This window comes from Pinus tabuliformis, chromosome X (genome assembly GCF_031772625.1).
Source record: "Pinus tabuliformis cultivar Carrire ecotype Pingquan chromosome X, CPIR1, whole genome shotgun sequence".
Taxonomy (NCBI): domain Eukaryota; kingdom Viridiplantae; phylum Streptophyta; class Pinopsida; order Pinales; family Pinaceae; genus Pinus; species Pinus tabuliformis.
In genome coordinates this window covers 1,656,985,388-1,657,000,605 of record NC_142308.1, presented here as the reverse complement: position 1 = coordinate 1,657,000,605, position 15,218 = coordinate 1,656,985,388, and positions in this window count along the sequence as shown.

Sequence of the window (15,218 nt, the reverse complement as noted above, 5' to 3'; positions counted from 1 at the left end):
TATGCAAATGCACTTGTGCATGTATTTGTTTTTCACTTTCTTAATATTGATGCCTAAAAAGAAAGTTGTTGCACAAATTTGAATTCGATTTCAAGTGAAAAACACAAACAAGCTTCTTTTCGAAATCAAAAGGTAGATATGATTACGACACTTTATGATTTTGAAGTAAACACTTGTTTCGACACTAGAAATTCACAAATTCAAGCCAAAGGCAAAAGTAAAAGCGTAATCAACTGTCAACAGTAAATATACTTTCTCCTAAGATCAAAATGACACTTACGACAGGTCTAGATCTAAGGGCGACAGTATGACCAGTTTACTTTTGCAACGGGAAACTGTAAATGACGTAACAAATACACAAAAACAAATACAGTTTCTTTTATACAACTGAGGCCGAATTAAGGCAAAGAAAAGGGGCTTTTAGACAGACAAACGCACTGATCACAGGCTGCAAAAATCAGAGGCAAAAACTGGAAAAAGTGAGCAAAGAACCTCAGCTAGGCAGGGCTAGGCTGATCAACGCACCTGCTACACAGAGAAACTGAATTGCAACGCAGGTAGCCCTCTCGGGAACTGCGCTGAAATGCAGAGTCTCTTCACAGAGCCTGCGCTGAAGCAGAAACGAGAATTGTCTCCGGGTTCTGGGTCACGGTTTGCAGTTTAATCTATGTTTTTTGGCCGGATAAAAGCAATCAAATGTGTACAATCAGAGGGTTGATTTACAAGAGGTTTGAGAGCTATCACAAAGGGTAATCAGATCATTTGTGAGTCAACTGTTCAGATCATAAACAGGCCCAGTGAATGGACTAGAGTAGCAGATGTCTACTTTGCATTTGTAAATGGCAAATGCAGTTCGATTCGCCACTCCTAAGTTTATGAGATGAACAACGATAGAAACACAATTAACTAACTAGACATGATCCCCAACGGAGTCGCCATTTTGTTTTCGGGAAAAGTGTCTATTCAGAACGACCCTATCCCATAGGGTTGTGACAGAGACCTCAGAAACAAACAAGGAAAACTACTCTTGTATTCTTCTTTATGAACTATAAACGAAGATGATTAAGATGAACCGACCTGTGTCTTGCGCTAGTTGTTCGATCCAATCTATCCTCTCTTTGCCAGCTTCCACCGATCTGCTCCCTCACTTGCCCAACGTCACCAAGTTCCTGCAAGTTCACATAAGAAAGAAACTACACAAAGACATAGATTTATGTTCATAAAAAGCTTAGGATCAGATTTAAGCTAAACATACAAATATAACACATATCAGATATACAAGCATGTAGGAGAAACTCAAGTAGTTTTATTGATAAAACAAGAAGATCCAGGAGGAGTTACAACCGATGAGTCCTGATCTAGCATCAGCCTCCCAGCATAGAATCCCTTCTTCACCTCCAACAAAGCATAAATCACCCAATACTCTGATATCAATCGCAAAACCAACAGCAATTCTCTGCAATGTACAAAATTCCAGCCTCTGGATCTCTTGGTGAGGGATCCATATATAGATGTATGCAAAGAGGATGAGTCATCTCATGAGTTGATTAGTGGCTTCTCTCTATCAGTTCTTGCTTCCACTTGGAGACTGAGAGCCTCTTACTCATCACTGGTCGAATTCAGTGAGGCAAGTGTCATTGGAGAAGATTCTGGAAGCTTCCATTGTCTCTCCAACTCGTTGAATGACTCTGCCACTTGTCATTTCTCGCTCAACGCACCCTGGTAGTGCATTCAAGTGCGTTGCAACGCACCTAGACAGTGTATTTGGGTGCTTTGCAACGCAGTCAGCTAGTGGAGCACTTGAAATGATCCTGTTTTGACTAGTTTTGAGCAGTTTCTGGTGGAGAACTTCTGGGAGAAGCTGTAATTTGTTGACCTTGTTTCTTTAGGAGCTGGAACAACATCTTTAGGGACTTAGGATCCCTTGGTTTATGGACATTTCATGCTTATAGTTGTAAGGCACAAAAATGTCTATAACATCTAGGCCCGCCATCACAAAAAAATTTGGCGAAAATTTGAAATGGCCACAATTCCGTTAATATTGCTCAGAATCTCTATTATGACCTGTTTTTGAAATGGAACAACCATTCTACATCTGCCCACGTGATAGAAATCTTGATACAGGCACTGGAATTTCAAATCTACGTTGCAATTCTCCCGCCGTCACCAAAATTTCTGAAAAAAAAGAGTTGATTTTAAATCAGCGCTATCTCCCTTATCCGGACTCCGATTCGACTGGGTTTTTTTTTTTTTAAATCGGGTATTTTTTCACAAAGTATTCAGATCTTCAATTAGATTTTGTAGATCTTGCACTAGGACATCCAGATCTGAGCCGCAAACTCACTGCCCCGAAAAATTGTCTACAACACCACTGATTTTTTAAATCAGCAATATCTCCTTCATCTGGACTCCGATTCGGCCGATTTTTTTTTTTTTAATCGGGTATTTTTTCACAAAGAATCCATATCTACAATTAGATTTTGTATATTTTTCCCCAAAAAGTACAGATCTGATTTGCAAACTCACCGCCCCAGAAATCCTGCAAAAAAAAAAAAAAAAAAAAATCTCCACTTTTGCCCAGGAAAGTGCTCTGATACCACTTGTTATAGATCTGATCTGAAAATATATGAGAAATAGAAATAAACCCAATAATAATCACCAAAAATAAGAAGATCTGAATATAGAATAGAAATTGCTTCACTTTATTGATCTCAAACCCTTAAGGGAGGGCAACACCATACATTCACTCCTTAAGGAAGGAGAACACTCCACAAGCCATATGCATGTTCATACAATAATCCTTCACACCTCTCCATGTGGAGTCTCTAGCCTCTATATAGGCCTCATACATACAATACCATGGGTCATTACTATGGTTCCCTCATACCATCGAACTAATACCATGGGCCCATTACATTATTACTAACTACTTGTGGTCCCTTACATGATACAGGTTAACCACCTTATTTATTACTATGGCCCATCCCATTATTACATTATTCCCTTGGGTACCTCCCTTTGTACCCCATATTATCCCCCTTAGGTATATAACATTTTAGCCTTAAAGCCCTTTTTCTTTGGTAACTTAGTTGTGGAGGGGCATATCCATTTCTTAAATAAAAGATGATATCGACATATCTGGATTCAGTGTCATTAAGGCTTACCTCGTATACTTTTATATAGTTACCTAAATCTTGTAGCGTTGATAAGTTGGATGCTCCTGCTAACATTCCACAAAAACCTTGACCTTTTACAATTTTAGTTGGTCTGATTTCAATGTCATATTCTTGCAGTGCCGTTACCCAATTTTCCCTCTTCTAACCTACATCCCTATGTATTAATAGATTTCTCACTGCTGAAAATGGTACTACTGCCTTTGTGTGGGTTTTGAGGAGGAAGGGTCTGAAATTCTTTATGGATTTGAAATAAGCAAAGGCTTGTTTTTCAACATCTGAATAGTTCAATTCAGCCCCCTGTAAATTGGAGCTAAGAAAGAAATGGATGCTTCGGCTTTATGATAATTGACCTATGTTAATATAGTATGTTAATATAGCTGCATATGATTTCTCGGAAGTAAAAGTATATAAAATGAAATGATTGTAAAAATTTGGAGTTGCTAAAGAGGGAGCATTTATGATCGCTTGTTTAATCAAGTCAAAGGCTTCATACTCTATGTGTCCTCATTTAAAAAGAGAATTTTTCTTAATCGTGGATTGAAGAGGTAAAACAATTCGTGAAAAGTCAAGGACAAATCTTTTGACAAAATTTATCTGACCTAGGAAAGATTGCATAGACTTTTTGTTATGAGGTAAAGGAATTTCAGAAATTTCTCTTATTCTATCAGGGTCAATGTGAATCCCTTCTTTGGATACAATGAATCCAAGGAGTTTTCCTTCACTTAATGCAAAGAAAGATTTCTTGGGATTAAGAGAAATTTCGTACCTCTAACAACGCTCAAAGATTTGTTTTAAATCTCTCAGATGATTACTACACTTTTTGGAGTATACAGTTATATCATCTAAATATATTACCACTGATTTGTTTACCAAACCTTTGAAAGTTATGTCCATGGCTCTTTGAAACATTGCACCAGCATTGATTAATCCAAATGGCATCTTTTGATAGGCATAGGTGCCCCATTTGGTTCTAAATGTAGTCTTTAGCCGGTCATCTAGATGTACTAGAATATTATTATAACCTGAAAATCCATCCAGGAAAGACATTAGTTCTGAGCCTGCAACTGATTGCAATATATGTTCCATAGGAGGCAATGGAAAGTTGTCCTTTTGACAAGCTTTGTTGAGATTGTGGAAGTCTATACATATTCGAATATCACCATTCTTTTTCCTGACTGGGACAAGGTTGGAGACCCACCTGGAATGTCTAACCGGGAAAATAATCTTGGCTTTCAGCAGTTTATTCAATTCAGATTTAATTTGATTTTCTAAATTGGGATGAATCTTTCTCAATTTCTACTGCATAGGTTTTTCATCAGATGTCATGGGGATGGTATGTTGAATTATAGAAGTGTCGTATGTTTTAAGATCTTCATAGTTCCAAGCAAAGACATTCTTATATTTCTTCAAAAAATGTATGAAGGCTGATTTTTCATCTGATGTAAGACCAAGGCCTAGATTGATATTTTGAGGTTTAAGGTCAGTTCCAAGATTAACTAATTCAAACCTCAAAGTTGAACTCTGAAGTTTTGAGTTGGTTGATCTTTTGAATCTATCCTTAAGGTCATATAAATCTTCCATCTTAACAACAGACTTAGGTATAGCATTCATTGTTGCTTCTTGCTTAAGTTGGCCATCATGTTGATCTTCATCAATTATCTGGTCATCATAAGAACCTTCTGATGTCAAAAATCTTATGATATCTAGATCATTATTGAAGACTCGCTAATTGGTGACATTGTTAGGAATAGAAGGCCTAAAAATCAATTCAATAGAAAAGCGATCGAGACTGTAATCTCCTGGTGGAATGAGCTTGGAGGCCACATTATCCAAAAGATCGGCGCTTGTGTTTTGGAGTCTTGGGATAGGGGAAATATTAAACGTTGTAAAGTGAGAAGTAAGATCTTGGACTAATGATTGATAATGTTTCAAATGTCCAGAAAAACTGTGTATAGTATTTCTTACCTGTTTTGTCACAATTTCCAAATCCCCAAACTCTTGAAGGTGTTTGATATTAACGTTGATGGCTTTATACAAGCCTTGAACTAACACTTCATATTCAGCAGTGTTGTTTGTGCAATCAAATTCAAGTCTGCATGCTAACATAGCTTTTCCCCTTCTGGGCTAACTAATATGCATCCTGCTCCTGCTCCATCATTGGATTTAGATCCGTCAAAAAATAATTTCCAAAATAAAGAGCTAACTACAGGTTTATCTACAAAATTTATACACTTAGAAGTATTTGTTTGAGAAAAGTTTTCAACTTGCGATACAACAAAATTTTCCAAGAAAGGTGAAGTATTTGCATTGAAATTTCCTAGAAATGATTCGACTGAGTAGTTTCCGATGATATTGCTGCTATACGCGACTGGTTCGTTCTCTCCTTCTAATTTTGTAACAATATACTTTTGATGTTTTTCGCGATCAACCCTTATTTGATTTGGCTTGCCATTATAGGGAAGCCACATGTGAGACCAGTCAGTCGCAAAATAACCATGGAGCTTCTCTGACTAGTCTCTACTAAGGATTAAGCCATAGAACTTCAAAATATTAGATACAAGAATGTTAATGACTTGACACACTTTAGGGTTCGATGAAAGTATAATGGTAACTTGATTAAGTTCCCCTATAACTTCAACTTGGGATCTATCTAACTGCACAATGTGCAAAGCAGATTTTTGAGGTTGAACATTCAATTTCACACAAACTGTTCTTGGTAAAATATTAGGTGAAGCTCCAGAGTCAACTAAACAGTTGTGTAGATTTTTGTTGAAATTTTCAAAAGTCAACAAAAATGGACTATGGTATTTAGATCTTCCTCCGATTAGAGCAATATTGGTAGGATCAATTCTGTCTAGTGAAGTACCATGGGGCCTTCCCATTTCTTGGGTAGCTTGTGAGAATACAGCAGTAGGAAGAGACGAAGTAGCTACTACTTTGAGTTCTTTGAGCAGCGGCTTTTGTTGATATTTCAACTTGCTAAGCTCATGAAAGGTAATTTTTTCCCTAGTATTTTTCTTATCATCCACAATCTTGTATTCCATTTTTTTGTAACATGTATTTTGTTGTTTGTTTCATTCATTGTTTCATTCAAAAAATCACTTGAAAAATATTTTGAAAAAAGATAAGGCAAGAGGGAGATGTAATAAGTTGTATATCGGAATCAAAACATAAAAGAAATGAAGGAATATATCAGATTTTACAAAGGGAAACAAGTGTTAAAGCATTAGCACCGGACCCGAAATAATATATGTTGCGTTTTAAAGTTTAGCGGGTCCGCAATGGTTATGGACGGTTGGTTCCGCAGACAAGCGCCGATTGCGATTTGCGATTGGGTTTCGGACCCGATATTCTATATGCCATATTTTATAATGACGGTGGGTCTGAAACAACACAGAGCGCTTATATTATATGTATATGACCCCACCGATCGCAATCTGCGATAAGGGCCGGACACGAATATATATATTATATTAAATAACCCTAGCGGGTCTGAAAAACCTTTATAAGGGTCCTTTACCGATTGCGATGAGCGATGGAGATTCCGGACCCGATAGTTTATATGATATACTTTATAATTCAGTGCGTCCATCTTATCGTGGGTTGCAAAGATTTTTATTGATATTCATATATATTTTGTTTACGCTATTTTATATGAATTTCTATTATAAAGAATTATAATAGAAAGGTTGGACCTGAAGCATATATGTATTATATTTTAAAGCCCGGGCGGGTCCGCGATCATCGTATAACATTTTATATATATATATATATATATATATATATATATATATATATATATATGACATGTCGATTGCTGGCCGGATCCGATAGTGATATATATTATGTTATATAAGTCCCGCAGGTCCGCAAGGCATGCAGAGAGGTAGTTTTCAAGTTATAAGGTAGGTTTTCGGGCGGAGCAAAAGTGTAGATGGTTTTTATTGGAATGCACCCGATTCCACTCAGCATTCAACATGTAGCAGTCAGGTGGAGAGAAGAAACCACCCATTTCGGGAGGTATTCTCCGAGATTATGTCACACCTGAAACCTTTACAGATCATCTGATCTGAAAAGCGTAAATCAATGGTGGGGATGAATCGGTGGGAAAGTATACCTCATAAATTTTGCAGAGCCATATTGGAAGCGGAAAAAACATGTTTTATCATATATTTTCATTATAAAAGGTTTACGATAGAAAAGCACAGATATAAACGATTTACGCATAATTCCAACATTTTCATAGTTATGTGGCCTAAGGGTGCATAAGTTAAGTTTTACAAGGATTATCGAGCTGATTGCGATTTGTGATGAAAGTCAACAGAGCACTGAACGGGCGGATTTGACAAGTTTATAAAGCAGGATTTACTCTTTTGAGTTCCAGATTAATCAGAAGTTCACATTAATTTCGCTGTGTAAAGTGGATAATCAGGGTTAGAGCCGAAGCTAAAGAGGAAGACAATCCGGTATGTTTCTTTGCATTTTGGCCAATCAGAATGCCCATGTAAGCCCAGGATTATACAAACTAAACGCGTTTCATTACGGCTAAAACAAATTAAGCATCATTAGGGCATTTACAGAGGAATTTGGCAGCGGATCAACAGAGCAAACCAGCAGTTATCATCCCCTTCTGAATTCAGTTATGTTCTTGTTATTTCATGTTCTTTGAGGTGTCTTTTACCCTCTGTAAAATTCTGTAATAGTTTTTACTTCATATAGTTAGAAAAGAAGTTAGATAGTTTGGGTAGTTTCAAAAATCAACAACTGTTCCACAATGTATAAAAAGAGGAAAATTTACTAAGAAATGGTTCGAACTTTGGAGAACTCAGAGACTAGGCCACTGTATTCCTGATATCATCATTGATTAATGAAAGAATCAGAAGTTTCCATGAGTTGTTGCATATAATTTTGTAAGCTTCTTTGTCATGTGTCATGCTATGTTTTCTTCTTTTCAAGTATAGTAATGAAGTTGTAGGTCTTTATTTGCTTATGTAGATAAAGTTAAAATTCCTTAAAAGAGCATTCCTATACTTGAAGTCCTCATTTCCTTTCTAAGTTATAGATAATAGTTTCTGTGAAAGACCAGCATATTGTCTATGATTTAGTTCTCATTATCATAGTTCCTCTAAGTTACAGATAGTAGTTTCTATGAAAGATTAGCATATTATCTTTAACTTCTCCTTCAAACTTTCTTCATTCATCATTTATATATAGCAACAAATGGCATTCTGAGATGTTCTGGTCATACATGTATTAAGAGATACTTGAAGTCCTCATTTCCTTTCTAAGTTATAGATAATAGTTTCTATGAAGACCATATTGTCTATGATTCAATTCTCATTATCATAGTTCCTCTAAGTTACAGATAGTAGTTTCTGTGAAAGATCAGCATATTATCTTTAACTTCTCCTTCAAACTTTCTTCATTCATCATTTATATCTAGCAACAAATGGCATTCTAAGATGTTCTAGTCATACATGTATTAAGAGTTAAATACCAAGTTTTCTATGTCCTTCATTTGAGAACACAACAAACAATAAGTGACAGTAAATAATATTTATTAATGTCTTAAGCACAATTTCCCCATAGCCAAGAAATTGGTTTCTTAAGGAACAACATTAATTGGCGTTGTTGCCGGGGAGAGAAGATAAGAAGATTTTTCCCTGGGTTTCAATATTTTCCTCTAGTTGTTCAGTGAGGAGGAAATATTTGGCTGTTTTGAATCAAAGAAATAACTCTGGCTTCAAGAAGGCCCCATACAAGATTAGACACTTCACAAAAGAAGGTTCAAGCTCTTTAAGATCCTGAAAGGCTATTTTCTAAGAGGGTTGGAAGGTCTAAGAATCCAATTACACCAATTCCTACATTGTCTGCATCAGGCGGCAATTCACTTAAACATTCATCTGATAAAGAGTCATCCTTTTCATCATCTTCATTTTAGGAACCTAACTATCAAGAGCAATCTTTAGAATCTGTTACTTTTCATTTATCTTCTATAATCATTCAACCTCAACCAATAGCCACATTACCACCTTTGCATACTCCATTTACTTCTCAATCAAGTTCCACATCTGTTGGTAATCAAAGTTCAATAAACATGGCCACACCTGCATTCTTAGTGAATAGGTATGTACCTCTTCAACTACCACAACCTTTCAATCAAATGCCATAGGATTACCTTAAAACTCTTCCTCGTTTTTCAGGAGAAGATGAACAGACAGCAGAGAATCATGTAGTAGTATTTTTTAATTTTACAGAAAGCCTAAATGTTGAACATTTAGATGTTGTTCTAAGACTCTTTGTTTAGTCCTTGGATGGAGAAGCAAGGAAATAGTTCAAAGGACTTCCCAATAATACCATTCCTTCTTGGGAAGAGATGGAACGTGTGTTTATTCAGAGAAGGGGAGAAAAAATAGATCATGGATATTCATTAACAGAGTTTAACGCCATAAATAATAACTCTGATGAAATTGTGGCTGAATTTGTTAGAAGATTTAACAAATTGTAGAATAGTCTCCCAACAGAGATTAAGCCTCCTCCTGCTGGTGCAAAAATAACTTTTGCAGGGGCTTTTGAATCAAATTTTGGATTCACATTAAGGGAAAGAAGAGCTCCAACCCTTGATCAAATCCAAACAGATGCTTTAGAGATAGAAGCGAATTTGGTGGCTACAGGAAAAGCACCAGAGACGCAGCCTACCCAAGACAAGGGAAAGGCAAAGATAGAATCCTCTCAAAGTCAATCATTGGAGGATATGTGTAATGTAATTAAAAATATGTCAGAGTTTTCCAGGTCCTTCATTTGAGAACGCAACAAACAATAAGTGACAGTAAATAATATTTATTAATGTCTTAAGCACAATTTCCCCACAGCCAGGAAATTGGTTTCTTAAGGAACAACACATTTCATCGGATACTATCATGGGTCTTAGTTGGAGGTGAAAACTTTGATTGAAGATGAGTGGTTTGGGTAGATTTGGATGGAGACTTCTTACCTGTTGTTTTTTCCTCAGGAGCCGGAGTTGATACATTCTACTTTGGATTTTTTTGAGGTGAATCAACAGGGTTTATACTCTGGGTCTCAACAAGTAGTGCTTCTTGTGCATCTTCATTGGGAAGGATAAAGTCCCACATTCCTTGTAATTTGACCACTTCTTCATCATCTGTTTGTTCTTTAGTTGTTGATACTTCATCATCCTCCATATCTGATTCAGTATTTGATATAGTGCTTGGAGGCTTAGGATCAGTGGAGGGATTCCTTTTATATGGTCTGAAAGATTTCTTTGAGGAAGTATTTGTTACTTGTTTCTCGATATCAACCATTTCATTAGACATGGTTTTGAGGACTTTTTGTAAACCTTCAAGATCAAAAGGATCTTTAGGTGTTTTTTCTTGGATTCATCCCTAAAAGTCACTTTCTTGGATTTTCATTCTTCTAAAGAATTTTTCTTATCTAAGGCTAGAATTCATTTTTCTACAGCTATTGCTTCTTTCATGTTTTCTGCCAAAGTTGGTTTGGCATCTCTATCAACGAAAATAGTTGCGTTTGAAGGGAGGGCAGAAATGTACCATTCATTTTGGACTTCATCGTTGGGCTTGGATGTCATTGGTATTTTATTCAATAACTTGTTGAAATGAGAATTGAAGTCTTTGATCGGTTCTTTAGGTTCAGCTTTCAAATTGGATAGATTGTTGAGAAGGGTAGTCGTGGATCTGTCATCTCCAAATTTTGTTAGGAACTGCTCTTGAAAGGCATCCCAACTGTTAATAGAACCTAATGGTAATGAAAAGTACCATGATCATGTTGATCCTTGTAAGGTATAAGGGAATAATATTAAAACTACATCTTCTTCTACTACTTCATTTAGGTTAAAGGACAACTTAAAATTGTTTATGTGTTCCTCAGCCAGTAGGCCATTATCAGGATTGAACTTTGGTAGCCACTTTTTAGGATGGACTAGCAATTGGTGTAAAGGCCCTGCCATCCGTACGGCTCCTGGATTTTTCCATGGCCTTGGAGGGTTTTGAGCCATCGTTGGTATCTGCATAGAGGAATATGTTCCAGTGGTTGAAGGTGATTGGGTAGAGGAGGCTTGTGCTCTAGTACTTGTGTAAATCATGATCTAGAGTTGTGAGGTGGGTGATTGACCTTGTGATGAGATGGATGAAATGAATGAGGATGATTGAGGTGATGATGAGAAAACCTCACTACGGGATTCAGATGGTGTCTTCTTAGCCCTCTTACGTCTTGGTAGAGGGAATTTGAATGGAGGGATCCCAAACCTTTCATTATGTGCTCTAGTTAATCTTTGAGATGAGGGAAACTGAGAAGTAATTCTATCTTGGGATAACTCAGATTCTTCTTGAGATATCAAAATCCCATGTAACTTATGAATCAAATATTGGACTTTAGGGGTTTCTACAAAAGAAGAATGATCCAGCTTCTGTATAATTTCAATAGTGGGTTCTCAGGGTGTCTTTATAACTTCTTGCTTAGGATTCGAATATTTGGAATGTGATCGAGAAGTTGGAGGTGAGGGTGAACGATTTTTACTCTTAGAATGGCATGTTGGTTTGAATTTACTTGCCATTCATAGTTATGCCCTCCTTCTAGCACCAAAATTTGAAGCCTTGAAAATCATTGCTACAACATGGGGGAAAACCATTTAGTCTAGACCTTGGTTGGCAGTTCCTTTTCCATTTGGTGTAGTGGCTCCAACTGGGGATAATGGGACCAGTTTCCCAAAAAGATATTTTGATAGTGTTGATGGGGAGTATATGATGTAATGGGGGGGTGATTAAGCTAAGTGTAATATAATCTAAACTATTTGAACACATGCATATATCCTAGTTTAAACACTATTAAACTATAACTATCCTCGGGAATAAAGTAAAGTATGTGATCTACAATAATTTCCCATAGCAATTGGTAATAAAGATAATTCAACTGCAATAAGAAGTGAAACCGTTTAACAATAATCATTTTGGATAAATATTTAGCCAAAACGATTGTGAAAGATATATTTCATATAGAATCATTCATATATTCAGCAGAAAATTAAAGCCAACAGCATACAAAAGTGCAATAATGCTAACTGAAATTCAAACTTTCATACATAAAACAATTGAAGAAAATTTATTGCCTGATACATAAATAAAACAAAATCACAAGATAAAAGTACCATATATGATAAGTTCTGCTCATGTGTTTCAACAATATCGACCTAATTTGAATTAATCCAACATCATCTAAGAGTGAAAAACTGCAATTTCAGTAGAACATGCCAGATATTCAGAAGAAAATAGATCATGTTCCATTCATTCTACTAGAACCTCCTCAAAGGTACAAAAGTGCATGAGAGGGGTTTAAATACTAAAACTATAGGTCCTAAAATAGATGATTACAAAAATAGATGAGGAGGTTTAAACGACCTTCCTTAGATTATGCTAAATAAAACTAAAAAAAAAAAAAAAAACAAAGTGACTAACTCCTTTGCATATGATCCTTAAGATTCCATATATCTGTCATTGGTTTGAGTTGTGTCAGTTGGCCGATCGCAGATTTCAATTGTCCAGTAAATATAGTGTCCATCAGTGTTGGCACCATTTTTTGTGTGCAAGTAGTTAGGCATCGCAAGGTCATCCACTGGTTGTATGGTTTGACTAAAAATTTCCAGTATGCTTCCCAGTTCATCTTGCTCATTTGTTTGATCACCTCCTCGCTTTCCTTTGCTGCTTGTCTCCATTGCTGCTCTAGTTGATTGGCATTTGGAATAAATCCTGGTATAGATTCTGCAACTAGGTTGGCACCATGTAGATTTTCGTTAATGGCTTCAATGATGTTGTTTGTTGTTGCTGTTGTGACCGTTGTTGCCCTTTCTGCTTGCTTGAGCCAAGAATCCCAGTCTGCAAATAGAATTTCTTTATGCGATTCCTCCAATTTTGGAAAATCATCCTTTCTCCCATCTTCTAATTCTTTCCAGGTGATAAAGTCAGAAATGGTTTTATGGACTTTGTCATACTCAAGTCTCATGTCAACGATTTGGCTTGTTCTCTTATCACTGATCTCGCAATAAGGACTTATTTGCAAGATTTTCTAGCACATAACTTCCTTTTGTTGCATTAGTTGGGCGTTAAGGCTGAGTGCTTCTTTTACGAACTGATCGATTTGCGGACTGTCTTTATACTTCTCTGTCATAAATTGAATCCATGTATCCCTTTCTACTAGGCTAGATTGATGTTTTATTTGCATCTGTTCAAACTCCTGTTGTATTCTGGCTATTTGTAACTCTGCTTGTTGGTTAGATTTTCCTTGGTCTAATTGTTGTTCCAACACCAGGATCTTTTGTTCCTTTTCTCTTAGCAGCATTTGGACCTCTACTGCTTTATCAATAGTTGTTGTAACATAGGCTCCCACAAATGGCGATAGTCTCGTAAGGTTCTCAGATCGGTCCATGGGCAAATCCTTCCAGACAATGTTCATTGGTTCATTGTTAGCAGTGGTAATAGTTGCAGCATCTAACTTTCTTTTCTTCCTCTACCTTTTGATGATAGATTTATGGGTAGCGCTATAAAACACATCTAATGGAGGAATTTCCTCAATTCCAAAATAATTTTAGAAGTGGGGGTGGAAGGAATGAGCTCCACATCCTGAGTGCCTACAGTTTTCTCCACTGTAATTTTTTGAGTTGATTTGTATTGTGGAGTCTATATCTCAGATGCTTGTTCCTCTGTATGGAGCTTCTTATTAAAATTCTCCCATTCTTTTTCTAAATCAACAACTGGGGGTTTCATCGACTGAGTGGAAGTAGAGGGAAGTTCAACCTGTTTCTTTGTCGAGGTTTGTTTGGCTACTTTTTCTATGTTTTTGGTTGTGTCCCTTTTAGACTCTCTGTTTCTATTGCCCCCATTTTTAGGATGTAGCTATGAGTGCTCTGACTCACGAGTAGATTTTTCCTGGGACTTTGCTTTGGAATTTTCTCTGGAGCTTTCGTCTAAGCTTACACTGGGAGTTGGCTCCCTTATTGGTTCAATCTGTAGCAAGTCCAATGGGACCTGTAATAATCTCTTTTCCCTATATTCATGGAAGGCTTCAAGATCATCTGGGGCAAAAATTAGTGATGCCATATGTGTCACTTCTGAAAACGTCTCTTTTTGTAGGAAGAGGTCATCGAAGGCATCTTCCTCATGGGTAAATGGTTTCACTTTCACCATAGTAGTGAAGTCTTTGGCGGTGCCATTTGGGTCATACTATCTTCCTGGGAATGTAGTCAATTTCAGAGATTTCATAATCTCTACTTCCTTGCATGCATGTCCAAAATCGTGTAGTGCAAACGCACCACATTGCAATGAAAATGTAGGCCAAATGGCCTTTTTATGTTCCTTCAATCCTTTGCTCAGCCCACCTTCCCCTACTGTTTGGTAGGCTATCTCCCTGGCCATTAACTTATCAGGGACATAGTATGGGAGGACATGGGGTGAATCAATGTTCCCGAATACTCTCATATATGTAAATGTCTCCTCCCCAAACCATCTGGCTACAGGTAGGATATCTACTTCAACTTCTCTATAAAGTCTAGGGCATTCCTGTTGTAGACTTGTTTATGAATAGGAAGCATAACTCCTTGACAAATTTTGTAAAAATGGGGGAAAAACTAAGATTCCCACATACTCTTATGATATATATGGATAGGAAGCAGGTCTTGGACAGTCCACTTCCTTCCCATGATAGGAAATTTGGAACCAAAATAGATAGCATCCATTACATAGGCACTCATGAAAAATGGAGGGTAAACCTTAGAAGAGATACTCCTCTTTCCCCTATACTCCATTATGGCTTTCGCCAAATTATCAGACAAAATTTGGGCCCAATTCATTATTGTTGCATTTACAGCTGCATCTATTAATGGAAGCCATTCTAGTGAAAATTCAGTACGATCGGGCTTGTCGAACATTCTATATAGCATGGCTGCTACAAAACTATGAGGGGGAGAGATAGATGTTGTATAATACATACCTATCTTATCCTTTTTTATCTTGCCTT